The 18,373-nt window shown below is 53.9% G+C and overlaps 1 long non-coding RNA gene across 4 annotated transcripts in view; it reads left to right on the top strand.

The window, feature by feature from the left end:
- Window positions 1-11,772: 11,772 nt before the first annotated feature.
- The window catches only part of LOC130542919 (uncharacterized), a 42,494-nt gene continuing 35,893 nt past the window's right edge, over window positions 11,773-18,373 (top strand). The window contains exons 1-4 of one of the 4 annotated variants that reach the window (XR_008957827.1): window positions 11,773-12,634; window positions 13,708-13,909; window positions 14,476-14,585; window positions 17,708-17,951. This is a non-coding gene — a long non-coding RNA (uncharacterized LOC130542919). Of the gene's footprint in view, window positions 12,635-12,957; window positions 13,517-13,707; window positions 13,910-14,475; window positions 14,586-15,137; window positions 15,563-17,707; window positions 17,955-18,373 lie in introns of those variants that run through there. The other 3 variants (XR_008957828.1, XR_008957830.1, XR_008957829.1) reach the window with 3 other exon arrangements.

The raw sequence follows: 18,373 nt of genomic DNA, 5'->3' as shown, positions 1-18,373 counted from the left end.
TTAGGGTAAGGGTTAAGGTACGGGATAGGCTGCAGGTTAGTGTTAAGGCAGGGTACTGGTTAGGGTTAGGGTTTAGGGTTAGGGTTAGTATACGGGTAGTGTTAGGCTACAGGTTAGCGTACCGGTTAGGGTACGGGTTAGGTTCAGGGTTTAGGGTTTAGGGTTAGGGTACGAGTTAGGGGACGGTTTAGGGATAGTGTTAGGGTATGGGTTTGGGTTAGGGTTAGGGTACGGATTAGGGTACGTGTTAGGGTTAGGGTACAGGATAGGGTATGTGTTACGGTTAGAATACGGGTTAGGGTACAGGTTAGGGTACGGTTTAGGGTTAGGGTAAGGGTTAGGGTACGGGTTAGGGTTAGGGTACGGGTTATGGGTAGGTTTAGGGGAAGGTGTAGGGTTGAGGGTAGGGTTAGGTTTAGGGGTTAGGGTTAAGGTTAGGGTTTAGGGTTTAGGTTTAGAGTTAGGGTTAGGGTTAGACCCCAGGAGGCCAGCAGGCCTGATCTGCCAGCTCTGCGGTGAGCGGTGGGAAGGGCTGAGGTGAGGGCGCTGGCGATGGGAGCGTGGGTCTCAGCGTTTTGGCGTGGGGGGCCTTCGAAGGTCATCGGTGGCTCGGAGGGCCCTGCCCGTTCTCCCACCCTGAATGAATGGCGGTACCCCTAGCGGCTCGGGTGCCAGCGGGGCAGCAGGGTGAGTTCGGTGCTGAGGCTCGGGGGTCCCCAATCCCCAGCGTTCAGCGCCAGTCCCCTTGAGAGGGGCCCCTCGGGGGCCAAACTAGGGTTAGGGATTGCCCCCAGGAGGATGACAGGCCCGATCCGCCAGCTGTGCAGTGAGCGGAGGGGCGGGCCGAGGTGAGGGCGCTGGCGAGTGGGAGCATGGGCCAAAGCATTTTGACTCAGGGGCATTCAGAGTTTGCCAGCGTCTCGGAGGGCCCTGCCTGTTCCTCCGCCCTGAATGACTGGTGGCGCCCCTAGCGGCCCAGGTGGCAGCAGGGCGGCAGGGTGAGTCTGGTGCTGGGGCGCGGGGGTCGCCAATCCCCGGCTTTGTGGTGCAGGCCCTTTGGGAGGGGCCCCTCGGGGGCTGACCTAGGGTTAGGGTTAGCCCCCAGAAGGCCGGCAGGCCCTATCTGCCCACTGTGCGTCAAGCGGAGGGGCGGGCCCTGGTGAGGGCGCTGGTGAGCGGGAGCCTGGGCCCAAGCGTTTTGGCGTGGGGGCCCTTTGAAGGACGCTGGGGGCTCGGATCGCCCTGCACGGTCCTCCCCCCTGAATGACCAGTGGCGCCACTGGCAGCCCGGGTGGTTGCGGGGCGGCAGGGTAAGTCCGGCACTGGGGCTTGGGGGTCGCAAATCCCCAGCGTTGTGGCGCCAGTCCCCTTGGAAGGGGCCACTTGGGGGCCGACCTAGGGTTAGGGTTAGCCCCCAGAAGGCCGGCAGGCCCGATCCGCTGCTGTGCAGCGAGCGGATGGGCGGGCCGAGGTGAGGGCGCTGGCGAGCGGGAGCGTGGGCCCCAGCGTTTTGGCACAGGCTGCTATCGAAAGTCGCCGAGGGCTCAGAGGGCCCTGCCCATTCTCCCGCCCTGAACGATCAGCGGCACCCTAGGGGCCCGGGTGTCGGCGGGGCTTAAGAGTGAGTCCAGCGTTGCGACTCGGTGGTCCCCAATCCCCAGCGTTGCGGCGCCAGGCCCCTTGGGAGGGACCCCTCGTGGGCCGATCTAGGGTTAGGGTTAGCCCCCAGGAGGCTGGCAGGCCCGATCCGCTGCTGTGCGGGGAGCGGAGGGGCGGGCCGAGGTGAGGGCACTGGCGAGCAGGAGCGTGGGCCCCAGCGTTTTAGCGCGGCTGCTATCGATGTTCACCGAGGGCTCAGAGGGCCCTGCCCATTTTCCCACCCTGAATGAACGACGGCAGCCCTAGCAGCCTGGGTGGCGGCGGGGCGGCAGGGTAATTCCAGTGCTGAGGCTTGGGGGTCCCCAATCCCCGGCGTTGTGGTGGCAGGCCCCTTCAGATGGGCCCCTCTGGGGCCAACGTAGGGTTAGAGTTACCCCCAGGATGCCGGTAGGCCGGATCCACCAACTCTGAAGTGAGCGGAGGGGCGGGCCGAGTTGAGGGCACTGGTGAGCGCGAGCTTGGGACCCAGCGTTTTGGTGCGGATGACCTTCGAAAGTCGCCAGAGTCTCGAGGGCCCTGCCTGTTTACCAACCCTGAATGACCGGCGACGCCCCAGCGGGCCCGGTGTGGGCTTGGCGGCAGGGTGATTCCCGCGCTGCAGCTCGGGGGTCCCCAATCCCCTGAGTTCGGTGCCAGGCCCCTTGGGAGGGGCCCCTCGGGGGCCGACCAAGGGTTAGAGTTAGCTCCCAGGAGGCCGTCAGGCCCAATACTCCGGCTAGGCCGTGAACGGAGGGGCAGGCCGAGGTTAAGGCGCTGGCGAGCGAAAGCGTGGGCCCTGGCGTTTTGGCACAACGGGCCTTTGAAGATCACCGGGGCCTCGGAGGGCCCTGCCTGTTCTCCCGCCCTGAATGAAAGGCAGCACCCCTAGCGGCCTGAGTGGCGGCGGGGCTGCAGGGTGAGTCCGACGCTGGGGCTCGGTCGTCCCCAATCCCCGGCATTGTGGCGCCAGGTCCCTTGGGAGGGACGCCTCGGGGGCCGACCTAGGGTTAGGGTTAGCCCCCAGGAGGTCGGCAGGCCTGATCTGCCAGCTGTGCAGCAAGCGGAGGGGCGGGCCAAGGTGAGGGCGCTAGCGAGAGGGAGTGTGGGCCCAAGCGTTTTGAAGTGGGAGGCCTTCAAACGTCGCTGGGGGCTTGAAGGGCCCTGCCCCTCCTCCCGCCCTGAATGACTGGAGGCGCCCCTAGTGGCCTGAGTGGCGGCGGGGCAGCAGGGTGAATCTGGCGCTGAGGCTCAGGGGTCCCCAATGCCCGGCGTTGCGTCTCCAGGCCCCTTGGGAGGGGCCCTTCCGGGGCCGACCTAAGGTAAAAGTTAGCCCCTGGAGCCTGGCAGGCACGATCTGCCGTCTGTGGCGAGCGGAGGTGCGGTCGAAGATCAGGGAGCTGACGAGCGGGAGAGTGGGCCCCAGCGTTTTGGCGCTGGGGGCCTTCGAAGGTCACCGGGGCAGGGAGGGCCCTGCCTGTTCTCCCACCCTGAATGATCGGTGGTGCCCTAGCGGCCCGGTGTTGGCGGGGTGGAAGGGTGAGTCCAGCGTTGCGACTCGGGGGTCCCCAATCCCTGGCGTTCCGTGGCAGTCCCTTTGGGAGGGGCCCCTCGGGGGCCAACCTAGGGTTAGGGTTAGCCCCCAGGAGGCCGGCAGGCTCAATCCACCGGCTCTGCGGCGAATGGAGGGGTGAGCCAAGATGAGGTCGCTGGCGAGTGGGAGCGTGGGCCCCAACATTTTGGCTTGGGGGGCCTTCGAAGGTCACAGGGGGCTCAGAGGGCCCTGCCCGTTCTCCCGCCATGAAGGACCGGCGACGCCCCCAGCGCCCCGGGTGGCGGCGGGGTGGCAGGGTCAGTCCGGCGCTGGGGCTCGGGGGTCCCCAATCCCCAGCGTTGCAGCGCCAGGCCCTTTGGGAGGGGCCCCTCGGGGACTGTCCTAAGGTTAGGTTAGCCCCCAGGAGGCCGGCAGACCCGATCCGCCGGCTGTGCGGTGAGCGGAGGGATGGACCGTGGTAGGGCGCAGTCGAACCGTAGCGTGGTATCCAGCATTTTGGCGTGGGGGGCCTTCGTATTTCACCAGGGGCTCGGAGGGCCCTACCGGTTATCCCGCCCTGAATGACCGGCGGCGCCCCTAGCGGCCCGCGTGGCGGCGGGGCGGCAGGGTGAGCCCGGCGCTGCGGCTTGCGGGTCCCCAATCCCTGGCGTTGTGGCACCAGGCCTCTTGGGAGAGGCCACTCTGGGGCCCACCTAGGGTTAGGGTTATCCCTGAGGAGCCTGGCAGGCTGGATCCACCGGCTGTGCAGCTGGGGGGGGTGCGGGCCGAGGTGAGGGCGCTGGAGAGCGGGAGCGTGGGCCTCAGCGTTTTGGCGCGGGGGACCTACGAACGTCGCCGGGGGCTCGGAGGGCCCTGCCCGTTCCCCCACCCTAAATGACCGGCGGCGCCCCAAGTGGCCTGGGTGGTGGCGGAGCGGCAGGTTGAGTACATTGCTGGGGCTCAGGGGTCCCCATCCCGGGCCTTGCGGGGCCACGCCCCTTGGGAGTGGACCCTCAGGGACTGACCTAGGGTATGTGTTAGCACCCAGGAAGCCAGCAGGCCCGATCTGCCACTGTGCAGCGAGCGGAGGAGTGGGCTGAGGTGAGAGCGCTGGCGAGCGGGAGCATAGTACCCAGCGTTTTGGCACGGGGGGCCTTGGAAGGTCTCCAGGGCCTAGTTGGGCCTTACCCGTTCTCCTGCCCTGAATGACCGGTGGCGCCCCTAGGGGCCCAGGTGGCGGTGGGGCGGCATGGTGAGTCCGGCGCTGTGGCTCCGGAATCCCCAATCCCAGGCGTTGCGGCGCCAGGCCCCTAGGATGGGCCCCTCGGGGGGAAAACCTAGGGTTAGGGTTACCCTCCAGGAGGCGGCAGGCTCAATCCGCCACCTGTGCGGCAAGTGGAGGGGTGGGCCGAGGTCAGGTCGCGGGAGAGCAGGAGCGTGGGCCCCAGCGTTTTGGCTGTGGGGGCCTTCGAAGGTCACTGGGGGCTCGGAGGGCCCTGCCCGTTCTCCTGACCTGAATGACTGGCGGCGCCCCTAGCGGCCCGGGTGGCAGCGGGGCAGCAGGGTGAGTCCGGCGTTATGGTTCGGGGATCCCCAATCCCCAGCGTTGCGGCGCCAGGCCCCTTGGAGGGAACCCTCTGGGGCCGACCTAGGGTTAGAGTTAGCCCCCAGGAGGCCGGAAGTCCCGGTCCGCCGGCTGTGCGGTGAGCGGAGAGGCGGGCCGAGTTGAGGGCACTGTCGAGCGTGAGCATCGGCCCCGGCGTTTTGGCGCGGATGGCATTCGAAAGACGCCGGAGTCTTGAGGGCCCTGCCGGATCTCCCACCGTGAATGACCGGCGACGCCCCAGCAGGCCCGGTGTCGGCTTGGCGGCAGGGTGAGTCCGGCGCTGCAGCTCAGGGGTCCCCAATCCCCTGCGTTTGGCGCCAAGCCACTTGGGAAGGGCCCCTTGGGGGCCGACCTAGGGTCAGGCTTAGCCCCCAGGAGGCCGGCAGGCCTGATCCCTCTGCTGTTCCACGAGCGGAGGGGCAAGCCGATGTGAGGGCGCTGGCGAGGGAAGCGTAGGCCCAAGCATTTGGCAGGGGGTCCTTAGAAGGTCGCCGGGCCTCGGAGGGCCCTGCCAGTTCTCCCGCCATGAATGATCAGCAGCGCCCCTAGCGGCCCGGGTGACGGCGGGGCGGCAGGATGAGTCCGGCGCTGGGGCTCGGGGGTCCCCAGTCCCCAGCGTTGCAGCGCCAGGCCCCTTGGGAGGGGCCCCTCAGGGGCCGACCTAGGGTAAAAGTTAGCCCCTGGAGGCCGGCAGGCACGATCCGCCGTCTGGGGCGAGCAGAAGTGCGGTCGAAGATCAGGGCTCTGGCGAGCGGGAGAGTGGGCCCCAGCTTTTTGGCGCTGGGGGCCTTCGAAGGTTACCGGGGCAGGGAGGGCCCTGCCTGTTCTCCCGCCCTGAATGATCGGCAGTGCCCTAGTGGCCCGGGTGTCGGCGGGGCGCAAGGGTGAATCCAGCATTGCGACTCGGGGGTCCCCAATCCCCGGCATTTGGCGGCAGTCTCTTTGGGAGGGGCCCCTCGGGGGCCGACCTAGGGTTAGGGTTAGCCCCCAGGAGGCCGGCAGCCCCGATTCGCCAGCTGTGCAGCGAGCGGAGGGCGGGCCGAAGTGAGGGCGCAGGTTAGCGGGAGCATGGGCCCCATCGTTTTGGCGTGGGGGTCCTCTGAAGGTCGCTGGGGGCTCCTAGGGCCCTGCCCGTTCTCCCGCCCTGAATGACCAGCAGTGCCCCTAGTGGCCCAGGTGGCGGCAGTGCAGCAGGGTGAGTCCGGCGCTGTGGCTCAGAGGTCCACAATCCCCAGCATTCCCGCGCCAGACCCCTTGGGAGTGGCCCCTCTTGGGCCGATCTTGGGTTAGGGTTAGCTCCCAGGAGGCCGGCAGGCCCGATACGCCGGCTAGATGGTGAGCGGAGGGATGGGCTGAAGTAAAGGCGCTGGTGAGCGGGAGCGTGGGCCCCCGCGATTTGGCGCGGGGGGCCTTTAAAGTTAACTGGGGGCTCAGAGGGCCCTGCCCCTTCTCCCGCCCTGAATGACCGGCGGCACACCTAGCGGCCCGGGTGGTGGCACGGCGGCAGGGTTAGTCCGGTGTGAGGCTCGAGGGTCCCCAATCCCCAGCGTTGCAGCGCCAGGCTCCTTGGGATGGGTCCCTCTGGGGCTGGCCTAGGGTTAGGGTTAGCCTCCAGGAGGCCAGCAGGCCCGATCCGCGGCTGTGCGGCTCCCGGAGTGTTGGGCTGAGGTGAGGGCGCTGGGGAGCCTGAGCAATAGCCCAAGCTTGTTTGTGCGGGTGCCTTCGAAGGTCAGGGGCGGCTCGGAGGGCCCTGCCCTTTCTCCCGCCCTGAATGACCGGCGGCGCCCCTAGTGTCTTGGGTGGCGGAGGGGCAGCAGGGTGAGTCCCGCGCTGGGGCTCTGGGGTCCCCAATCCCTGGCATTGTGGTGCCAGGCCCCTTGGGAGGGGCCTCTCGGGGGCCAACCTAGGGTCAGGGTTAGCCCCCAGGAGGCTGGCAGGCCCGAACCGCCGGCTGTGCGCCAAGTGGAGCACAGGCCCAGGTGAACGTGCTGGCAAACCGGAGCGTGGGCCCCAGCGTTTTGGTGCCGGGGGCCTTTGAAAGTCGCCGTGGGCATGGTGAGCATTGCCCATTCTCCCGCCCTGAATGAACGGCGGTACCCCTAGCGGCTCGTGTGCCAGCGGTGCGGCAGGGTGAGTCTGGTGCTGTGGCTCGGGGGTCCCCAATCCCTGGCGTTGTGGCAGCAGGCCCCTTTGGAGGGGCCCCTCTCTTGGGCCGACCTAGGGTTAGAGTTAGCCCCCAGGAGGCTGGCAGGCCCGATCCGCCAGCTGTGCGGAGAGCGCAGAGCGGAGGGGCGGGCCGAGGTGAGGGTGCTGGCAAGCTCCAGCGTGGGCCCCAGTGTTTTGGCGCAGATGGCCTTCAAAATTCACCGGAGTCTTGAGGGCTCTGCCCGTTCTCCCACCCTGAATGACCAGCGACGCACCAGCGGGCCCGATGTCGGTGGGGAGGCAGGGTGAGTCGTAGACATGAGTTGAAAGATGGCTTTGATACAATTTTTTTTAAGTTTTTTTTTTAATATTATGTTAGTCACCATACAGTACATCCCGGGTTTCCAATGTAAAGTTCGATGATTCATTAGTTGCGTATGACACCCAAGGCACCATGCAATACGTGCCCTCCTTACTACCCATCACCAGTCTATCCCAATCCCCCACCGCAATCCTCTCTGAAGCCCTCAGTTTGTTTCTCAGAGTCCATGGTCTCTCATGCTTCATTCCCCCTTCTGATTACCCCTCTTTCTTTATCCCTTTCTTCCCCTACCGATCTTCCGAGGTCTTATGTTCCATAGATGAGAGAAATCATATGATAATTGTCTTTCTCTGCTTGACTTATTTCACTTAGCATTATCTCCTCCAGTGCCGTCCATGTTGCAGCAAATGTTGAGAACTCGTTCTTTCTGTTACCTGAGTAATATGCCATTGTATATATGGACCACAACTTCTTACTCCAGTCATCTCTTGAAGGGCATGTTGGTTCCTTCCACGATTTAGCTATTGTGGACATTGTTGCTATGAACATTGGGGTGCATATGGCCCTTCTCTTCACCACGTCTGTATCTTTGAGGTAAATACCCAGTAGTGCAATGGCTGGATCATAGGGTAGCTCACTTTTTAACTTTTTAAGGGACCTCTACACTGTTTTCCAGAGTGGCTATACCAACTTGCATTCCCACCAACAGAGTGGGAGGGATCCCCTTTCTCCACATCCTCTCCAACAATTGTTGTTTCTTGCCTTGTCAATTTTTGCCATTCTAACTGGCATAAGGTATTATCTCAGTGTGGTTTTGATTTGAATTTCCCTGATGGCTAATGATTTTGAACATTTTTTCATGTGTCTGTTAGCCATTTGTACATCTTCATTGGAAAAGTGTCTGTTCACATCTTCTGCCCATATTATAATTTGCTTATTTTTTTCTTGTGTATTGAGTTTGAGGAGTTCTTTGTAGATCTTGAATACCAGTCTTTTATCTATAGTGTCATTTACAAATAAATTCTCCCATTCCGTGGGCTGGTGCTTAGTTTTTTTTACTGTTTCCTTGGCAGTGCAGAAGCTTTTTGTCTTGATGAAGCCCCACAAATTCGTTTTATCTTCTGTCTCTCTTGCCTTTGGATATGTGTCATGAAAAAGTTTACTTTGGCCGATGTCGTGGAGGTTGCTGCCTATGTTCTCCTCTAGGATTTTGATGGATTCCTGTCTCACTTCGAGGTCTTTCATCCATTTGGAGTTTATTTTTGTGTATGGTGTGAGTGAGTGGTCATGTTTCATTCTTTTGCATGTAGCTGTCCAATTTTCCCAGCACCATTTATTGAAGAGTCTGTCTTTTTCCCACCGGATGTTTTTTCCTGCTTTATCAAAGATTAGCTGCCCAAAGAGCTGAAGGTCCATTTCTGGGTTCTCTATTCTGTTCCATTGGTCTATGTGTCTGTTCTTGTACATGCTGTCTTTGTGATCACAGCTTTGTAGTACAGCTCGAAATCCGGCATTATGATGCCCTCAGCTTTGTTTTTCCTTATCAACAGTTCCTTGGAGATTTGGGGCCTTTTCTGGTTCCATACAAATTTAAGGACTATTTGTTCCAGTTCTTTGAAAAATGTCATCGGTATTTTGATCAGGATAGCATTGAATGTGTAGATTGCTCTGGATAGCATGGACATTTTAACTATGTTAGTTCTTCTGATCCATGAGCATGGAATATTATTCCATCTTTTCTTGTCTTCCTCAATGTCTTTCAAGAGTGATTTGTAGTTTTAGAATACAGATCCTTTAAGTCTCGGTTAACTTAATGCAAAGGTAACATATGGTTTTTGGTGCTCTTGCAAATGGGATGGATTCCCTCATTTCTCTTTCTTCAGTCGCATTATTTGTTTATAGAAATGCAACTGATTTCTGAGCATTGATTTTGTATCCTGCCACATTGTTCTTTCTTAAAGACTGGTTAATGGCCCTTTCCTTATGCTTTCATTCCCACTCGGAAACATGCATCCATCATCGTGACAGACGTTAGGATTCGGAGGACCCTTTCCATACCCTCTTCTTACTGAGAGTTACGTCTATGGCAGTTTAATTAATGTTCAACACACATACTGGGAAACACTGGTGCCTTCACTAATCGATGTTGCTGTCTCTCTGCACAAACTTGGTTCGCTGAATTAAATAATGGCACTTTCTTTTCCTTTTCACAAAACCTTTTCAAACGGCTTTCCTCCTCATGACAGATGTGAGTTGAGAGATGCTTTCTGTGTAGTGTTCTTAAGTAGTTAAACAAAGGGCATTATCTTGATGCTTGCAGACCCCATTTTGCACAATGCTCCCAATCCATGACACCAGATGTGAGGTGCAAGATGCTTTTATATAGAGTGTTCTCTCCTAGCGTAAAGCAGGTGACACCTTACTTATGCATTCATGGACACTTTTGAAAAACTTGCCACCTTCCTAAGAGAAGATTTGACTTGGACAATGGTGTCTATTCGGTGTTCTGACTGAGATTTGTGAAAATTGCCCTTAAGGTTCATCACACTTTTTGGAAAACTTGGGTGTGTTCATTGGTCCTGATGTTGGTTTGATGTTGCCTTCTATCAACACTGAGTTGGTTCTCACAACTACTTAGATAGGACCTCTCCTTCTGCTTTCACTTGCACTTCTGCAAGTACTTCTTCTTCATTACAGAAGATGTGAATTGGAAGATCTTTTCCCAAGGGTGTCCTTACCTGAGCATACAGCATGTTCCTTACATTTTCATACACACTTTTGGAACATACATCCATCCTCATGAACGTAGATATGATTTGGAATGTTGTCTCTAGATGGTGCTCTTTCAAATCTATGGCAGTTCCCTTAAGGTTCAACACATGTAATGGGAAACCCTGCTCTCTTCACTGATCAATGTTGCCGTCTCTCTACCCAAACTGAACTGACTGATGGCACTTTCTTTTCGTTTTCACACAACCTTTTCTAATGGCTTTCCTCCTTTTCTTTGGAAATTTTGTTTGGAAATTTTAATATGCCTTTCTTAATATTTGATAGAGCAGACAAAACTCGGTCACAAATGTGACCTAATTGACGTCTATGGAACATTCGATAATAAGTGCAGAATACATTATTTTCCAGCAGTCATAGACTATTTACCCAAACAGATGATATGTTGGACCATGAATCATGTCTACATTTTAAAATACTGAAAGTAACTAGATTCTATTCTTAGGCCTCCAAGGAATAGAGCCCTAGTCCTCATCAAAAGAAGACCAGGCAGTCCCTCTATGTTTAAAAATTCAATGTAACTTTGCTGCATATCTTAAGGGTCAGAGAGGGGATTGCAGTGGATATTTGCCACCTTTTCTACATCAGGGCTCACACACAATGGCCCTTTGTCTCTGAAGAACACTGACTATTCTAACATAGACAGGAGTTAAGCCTCCTATCAGAGTTCTGCATGTGCCAGCCACACCTGGCAGCCTTGGCCTGGGCCCACCACCACCTCCCTCCAGCTTTCCTTCTTGGTGGCATTGAGTTAAGGGAGTCAACATAGCCATATGGAGATGGGAGCTCCCCTCTCCTAGTGATGATGGTGCTATTGTCCCCACCAGTCTATCAACATGATTTCTGAGAGAATTACGACACAATAGCAGCTTCTTGACCTTCCTTAAGGTTTAAAAATCATCTTGTGAGTCATCTTTTCAAAAAACGGTTTCACCATGTGTTCTTTTCTCTGGAAAAGAAATAGACCCAATGGTAATTATGGCTCCTGAGCACCTGCTCTTGGGAGATTGCATAGTGGCTCTGTTTAGCATTCTCCCTCTTAAACTTCTCAACTAGGGTGTATATAGAATGAGTCCCATTTCCTAGATGGATAGACAAGGGCTCAGAGATTATATGAATTACAGAGGATTTTAGTGTCAGAAACCTAAGTGGGATTTCCAAACTGACTCCAAAACCCTTGTTCTTCCATACAGGGTACCATTTCACTCTTACCTCTGGTCTTGTTGATCTGGAAACCTAGGAAGTATTAGGATTTTCTTGTTGTGTGGCCAAATGGAATGAATTCGGCTGCCTTTTCACCTCTGCCCATCATGACCATGAAGATAATTATCTCAGTGGAGGACCTTTGAGTAAGAGACTTAAAGATCCCTTAGAATAGAGATACTATACTATTTTTCTGATATTAAAGTGCCTGAAAGAACTATCCTTTTTTAATTGATGGAAGCTCTTGGTGGAAAGGTTGGAAAGCCTATTTGAAAACACTCAGCCTCTTCTACAGAGTGAGACAATGCCTCTAAAGATTGCTAAAATATTCCCTTACCTCTGATTATTTACTTCCCAACTATCGCAGTGTTTCTATGTTAGGATTACGATTTCCATGAGGCAAAAGTTGCGGAGAAAGAACTTAGTGTATCCAGGGGCACTTTCGTATTGTGACAGTGAGCTATTCTGTTGTATTCTGTAGTCCAAGGGAATGGTGCCAGACATCTCTAAGATGTCTAAAATTCTGACTGTAAATGATCTCTATGCTTCAGAGATTTGGGCAGGACAAGGGAGGAGTCCAGAGACCGTAAACGCCTCTGTTACCTGTGTTGACCATGGAGCAGGTAACCTTCTGTAGGGGTCCTTTTGATGTCTCTGAGCTATGGGAAAGGTGCTTTCATCTCAAGCTCCTCCATTTGGTAGTGGTGATAAGGATAAGAGTAATTTTTATCTCATACCATCTGTGGGCCCTGATCTTGACCTCCTAGGGAAACCCTCCTTTATCATTTCACCCAGCTCAAAATGACCGGGCAAACCCTCAAAGCATGGGCCCTATTTCTGCCCCCAGCACATATTGTCCATCTGTTTCAAAAAGAAAAAAGAGAACAAAAAAATGCCCTTGCCAACATCAAGGTGAGAACACAAAAGAACCTCTCTGTCCCCCGTAAGATTAAAGTCATACCGACTTGTACATACTGAAAAGATAAGAAAAGTCTGTCACTTTCTGGAATCTTCTGCCTCATCGTGATGGGTAACTGTACCTAACACAAAACAGAACAAATATATAACCCTGCCCTAAATGTTCCTTCCCTGGAGCACTCCCTTCTTTGTGAAGACTGTGTCTCCCAGGCATCTGACCTGACTTGGGTTTGAATAAAACTCTCTTCATTTCTCTCTAAAATGTTTTAAAATGTTCCTTCCTTTAGTGTTGACAATAACACTATGTTTTCTTTTCAAGTGAAAAATAAATGTTCCTGGTTCACAACCGTGACAGCACAGAAGGCCGGCTGTTCCTCCTGGCCCCTACCCTGCAGAACCAAGCATGTGTATATAGATTCCAGCACAAATGGGCTCATCCTAGAAGGATGCTTTGAAGGTCTGAGAAGCACTATCCACTCCATGGGTGAGACAAGAAGGCAAAGCTATTCCCGCTTGGAGCATTCCTTTTGGGGCTTAAAATTGCCTTGGACATGCATGAAAGCATTGCCATTTCCTAAAGCCCAAAGCTGGAACAGTCTGAGAGCAGCTGACCTAGCCAGAATCCAGGCACACACCTGTAGGAAGGGTTGGTGCAGAAGGGAAGGGGCAGGGCTCTGAGGGTGTTCTGCAGCTAGAGGGGTCCGCGGAAGGGGCAGAGTGTGTGTGTGTGTGTGTGTGTGTGTGTGTGTGTGTGCGCGCGCGCGCGCGTGCTTGGGGCCCTGCCCGTGATCACAGTCATGCCTGCGCTGGGCATTGAGCCAAGGAGGCAGGTCTTGGACCCCTTGCACTCCCAGAGTTGTGAGTCATGGGGCCGGTTGCCCCGCATTCAAGGGGATGGAAACCGCACACTCCCAAACCAATCACCCCATGGGGGTGGAGCTACGTCTCTGTGGGCAAACCCAGAGCAGACCTAAGATGCAGACTGGGAACCAGGGAAGGGGAGCTCTGAGAGATTCAAAGTGTGGAGTTCCTGGCTGAGTGAATGCATGCTGTGTGCCTGTGTGGGGCATGGTCTGGGAGTAGGGGCACCCCAGGTGAGAGGTGGGGTTCTGGAAGGGCATGTGGAGGGAGTTCATTTGGAGATTCAGTTGAGTTTTCTTTTTCCCTTGATAGTCTCTTCTGCCTACTCTCTGTCAACTGGCCTTACATAGCAAACCCATGGACTCCAGGGCACCTGCTCAGCAGAGCTTTTGTGGTATTGGTCACAGACATTCCAGGGTTTCACTTGTTCCCCAGCAAGAGCGAGAGTAAGGACCGCACGGTCCCCAACTTCAGTGCGGTGCCCCTGTCCCCTGACACAGTGCAGGTAATGGACCTTGAGCAGTTCCCCAAGTTCAGCAGGGTGTTCCCTGTTCCTTCAGGCACATGTGTGGCACTAGGAAACCCCAGAGCCGTTACCCAACTTCAGCATTGTGCTGCCTGTTCCCTGGGAATGGTGGCAATGGGCTGGAAGATAATTACTACTAAAAGACAAGTCTGTGTTTCCCCTTCTCCCAGAAACTGCAGCAGGCATGCTGGCTTTAGGTCCGAGGAGCCGCCTTCTCCCCACCTGACAACACTTCTCTTCTCTGGCTCCGTGAGACCCGAGGTTTTGAACATCTGCATCTGAGTCAGTGAGGCAGCTTGACACAGGACACCAGCATTCAGAGAAAGCGGCAGGTCCATTTGGAGAAATGTCATATCCACGTCAGGACTGGAGGTAACACCTCTCATTAACCCACTATCTCCTGGGCTTTTCTCTTTTCTCTAGTTGAGCCATGAAGTAAAACTTTAGTAATAGTGTCAGTGTTCTGAATTTGGTGAAGGAGGTACTTAGTTTCTGAACTTAGAGCACTTTGCAGGGGATCCCATTTTCTCTGTTCATTGACTGCTTATGAATGTATTTTGAACAGCTGTTTCCTAGAAACACTTTCATTAGAAAGGGAAGGTTAGATTTACTCTTTGTGTATTTTTAAGATATACATCTAACAGTGTTTATTCAGTTGGGCCTACGATATGGGTGAGTGGCCACCATTTAGGGTCAGATGGCTTTTTGTCGTCAGATACAGATATGGATGATGTCTTGTCATTTGTCAAAGGTGATGTTTCATCACTGATTAGTCTTTTCATCCCAAGAATTACAATGAGGGTCCAGGGAAAATTCAAAATTATTTAAAGCAGCCTTTTCCTGTTTAAAAGTTAAGCTTGACTATCTAGCTTTACTAGATGTATCAACTCAATATTTTAAGGTGCCATATTCTCTCTGTCATTTCTTTGGTGGTGCAGTCAGAAGGAGAGTCTTTGGGAATTCTTTTGGATAGAGTCATGCTGGTGGCTTCAAGGGGCCTGGTGACGGGAGCCCTGGGCTGAGTTCTGGAACTACTTGCTTGACGCCGGTGAGTCAGGTTATCCCACAGAGTTTCTGTTTCCTCCTTATGAGATTGCTGGAAGGTGAAATAAGTCAAGCAGAGAAAGGCAATTTTGATACGGATTCACTCATTCATGGAACAGGAGAAATAGCAGGGAGCTCAGTAGGAGAAGGAAGGGAAGAATGAAGGGTGGGGTAAACAGAAGGGGGAATGAACCACGACAGACTATGGACTCTGGGAAACAAACTGAGGGCTTCAGAGGGGTTTGGTGGGGGATTGGGATAGGCCGGTGATGGGTATTAAGGAGGGCACGTATTGCATGGAGCCCTGGGTGTTGTACGCAAACAATGAATCATGGAACACTACATCAAAAACTAAGGATGTAGTGTATGGTGACTAACATAACATTAACATAATAAAAAAAAATTTAAAAAAGAAAATAAAGAAATTGATGGGAGGTCATATCTGTGGAAAGTCTTTTTACACAGAAACTGTTCTGCCTATTGAAGAGCAACTAAAAACGAGGTGATTTGGGCTCTATTATTCTGTAAATAATAATTTTAAAACTCCCTGTCCTAGGGATATGGTATTTTATTGCATAAGGAGGCCTGAGAAGGCTGCAATGAAAGATTGAGATCTCAGAACACGTTCATGTTCCATGCATACATCACTTAACAGTTTGCACAGGTAGGAAGGTAAGTGGAGATAAATATGAAAGAAAGGGAAAGAAGGTGTGAACCATTCATTAGGTAGCCTTCTCCCTTTCTCAGGAAAGCCTTGGGCCAGTGTAATTGTGGAAGAAGAGGGGGAATCCTGGAGCTTTGCAGCAGATGGGGGTTCCAGGTCTGGGTAGAGGTGACGGGTCCCAGAGGAGAGCTGAGTGCATTCTGCAGCAGGGTATGGGCAGGGCGCGCTCCTGGGGTGGCTGTGGTCTCCCATGTGAACGTTGTGACAGGTGAGGGCTGTGAGCTGGTTCCTGGCTGAGGACAGTTGAGGCACAGGTGGAGAGCTGGCCGAGTCCCTTCTTAAGGGCCACCAGCCTCAGCCAGCACACACAGAATCATCGTTTGTCCCTGTCACTCCAATTCAGGCAGTCAGAGTTGCCAGGCCGAGATGTTTGCTAGAGCTTCTTTCCTTGCATGTGTGTGAAGTTTCAAACCTGAAGTGGTGGACATGATGGGTCCTCAGAAAATCCGTAACTCTTTTATTTCCTGCTCTTATATCGACCAGTGAAGTGAATCGGACCGGCTAGTAGAAGGGGCTATCTGTGCGTTTTTATTTCCCAGTTTAATTAAAGAATGGGAAAACAGTCTTGTGAAATATTAAAAGAATCCTTTGTTGGTGTTCATGTCCCCCCCCCCCCCCGGGGTGGGGGTGCTTACCTGGAGACCCATCCAGGGCTCTGGAAGCTTGACCCGGTGAGTCACTTGCGACTTGAGCTGGGGAATTAATGAAGAAAACAGAATGAATGCTGGAGTTTGCCTGTATAATTTGGACTCAGACACGTCCATGTAGCATCGGAACTCTTCACCCATGAGGCGTGTCGGGATCCCTGAGGTTGTGGGCTTTGCTTTATGGGCTGAGGTTTTGTCTTCATCCTTATCTGGACAAGAGCCATGCCATCTGGCAATGGAGATCCAAATCCTTAGGTGACCATATCATCATCATCATTATCATGATTATTAATTATTATTATTATTTTAAGAAGCAAGAGAGACATTGACTTTGAAATAAAATTATCAAAAGAAAGAACACAAGGTCAAATATATACGTGATGATTGAACTTGTGGTATCTCTCATTGGTGTGGGTCTTGTAGGGCTGCCTGAATGAGAAAGACCAAGGAATTCTATGTGGATAAAAGTGTGCTGTACACAGGGAGTGTTTTATTCCATCATTTGACCTCTCTCTCTGAAGGGAAAATAGAGTGGTGACTGGAGCTTGGTTCTGATTGGAAGGCCTGGGAGGTCAGTGAATCGAAAGAGCAGTGTTCATGCTTACATGGTTCTCAGTGCCCAGTGAGCGAAGTTTGGACGCTTGGACTCGGAAGCATTGGTGTTCAGGGAGGATGTTGTCCGAGTTTGCAGCACATCGAGACACTTGGCTGGTCTGCCTAATTGGGCCAGTTTCTGCCTTTCTAAGGGCAGCTTGAAAGTGGCTTGTAAACCTAGGACATTTGTGGAGTGTTCTGCATGGGACCACTGTGTGGGCCAGTGTAGACACAACCCAGGGAATTCCAGAGCTAATGATGAGCACGTTTGTGAGGCTGGAGTTTGCTTCTCTGTGAGAAGGATTGAGCTGGAGTGGAAAGAAGTCTCTGGGTCTTAGGACTCACTGAGCGGATCCAAGCCTGGCAGGGTGCTGAGATCAGATGTCTGTTTCCCAGGATTTTGGCCAGAGGGATATTTGGGCTCTGGGCAGCATCTCTGCTCAGGTTTCTTGGATGAGCACCTCAGGGAAGAGGAGTGAATGTGTGTGCTCACCTGTCATCGAGGAAGGTTTCTGGTTTCAGGTTTCGTGTACAGGTGAATTCCTCATATGGCTCCCTTACCTGATGGTGTTCAGGGTGCAGGAGGTGGATGGACCCCCTCGTCCCGGGCATCCTGGCTGTGTAAGAGTCCTGGGGCACCTTTTCCCCTGGACTTTGGACCAGGAAATTGGGAGCAGTAGGTGATGAAGCCATCAGTTGATGCCTCAGTTTCTTCCCTGCCAAGATGAACTGGAGATTAAAATAAGTGCTATGGAAATATAAAGGAGGAGACAGGACTGGGGGTGCTGAAGGGAAGGTGGGGATGGTGTTTGGTATTCACATAGGGGTCAGGTGGTACTTCACTAGGAGGGTGATGCTTGAGTCAAGATCTAGGGAAGGTCAGTGATATCACATGAAGAGCATTCTAAACAGAATGGAAAGCATGTGCAAAGGCCCCAGGGAAGGAGCATACCAGGTGCATCCATGAGCTACAAGATGGCCCTGTGACCACAGGCGACAGCTTAGGACTTGCATCATCAAGGTGACAGAGTGACAGAAAGCCATAGCAGGGCTGTGACCCCATGGGACCCTGTTTCACTGGGTCATCCTGGCTGCAGGGTTGAGAACAGATGACAGAGGGTTGAGGTTGGGCAAGGGAGGTCAATGATGACTCTTTTCCAGGAACTCAGGCAAGAGATGGGCTCCAGTGTGGTCCAGACAGGCGGCCTTGAAAGGAGTGGTGAGTCCTACGGTGGGTACGTCTTGAAGATGGAGCTCACAGGATTTGCCGACAGCTTAGATATTGAGGATGGGAGAAAGGAGGAACTGGGGTAGCTCCCAGCTGTTGTGGGTTGTCCTGAGCGAGGGGAAGGAGAAGGTATCTGGGGGTAGGAGGTAGTCCGCGTTCGGCATGCTGAGGAAGGTGCCTTTCTGGGTGGATCTGCTGAGGTTTGTTTCCAGGAGAAGCTTTCACATCTCCTCCCTAAGCAACGGTGAAGTATAAGTATTCCCCATTTTTTAAAAGTTCATGGGAAGACACTTGGCTTTTTGGAAAGATCTCCGTTATCACCTGGTTTCACTAATGGGAAGAAACCTGAAGAGGATGTTCCTTATGAAAATAGTTGAACGGTGAGCTTTGCATTCAGCATCTGTTTGGGGAGAAGCACGACAGACGCAGTGTGCACCGTAACCAGCTCCTTCCTGTAAACCGCTCTCCGTGTCCAGCCACCAGCGCTTTGAATTCTGTTTGTGAGCATCTGCTGTGCTTTCTCTCCATTTATTTTCGGCATCCATTAGGAATTGTGTCCTGGGTCCTGAGAAATGCCAACAATAAGTAAATTTAGGAGT

This window comes from Ursus arctos, unplaced genomic scaffold (genome assembly GCF_023065955.2).
Source record: "Ursus arctos isolate Adak ecotype North America unplaced genomic scaffold, UrsArc2.0 scaffold_6, whole genome shotgun sequence".
Classification (NCBI taxonomy): Eukaryota; Metazoa; Chordata; class Mammalia; order Carnivora; family Ursidae; genus Ursus; species Ursus arctos.
This window is presented reverse-complemented; position numbering and strand designations above follow the sequence as displayed.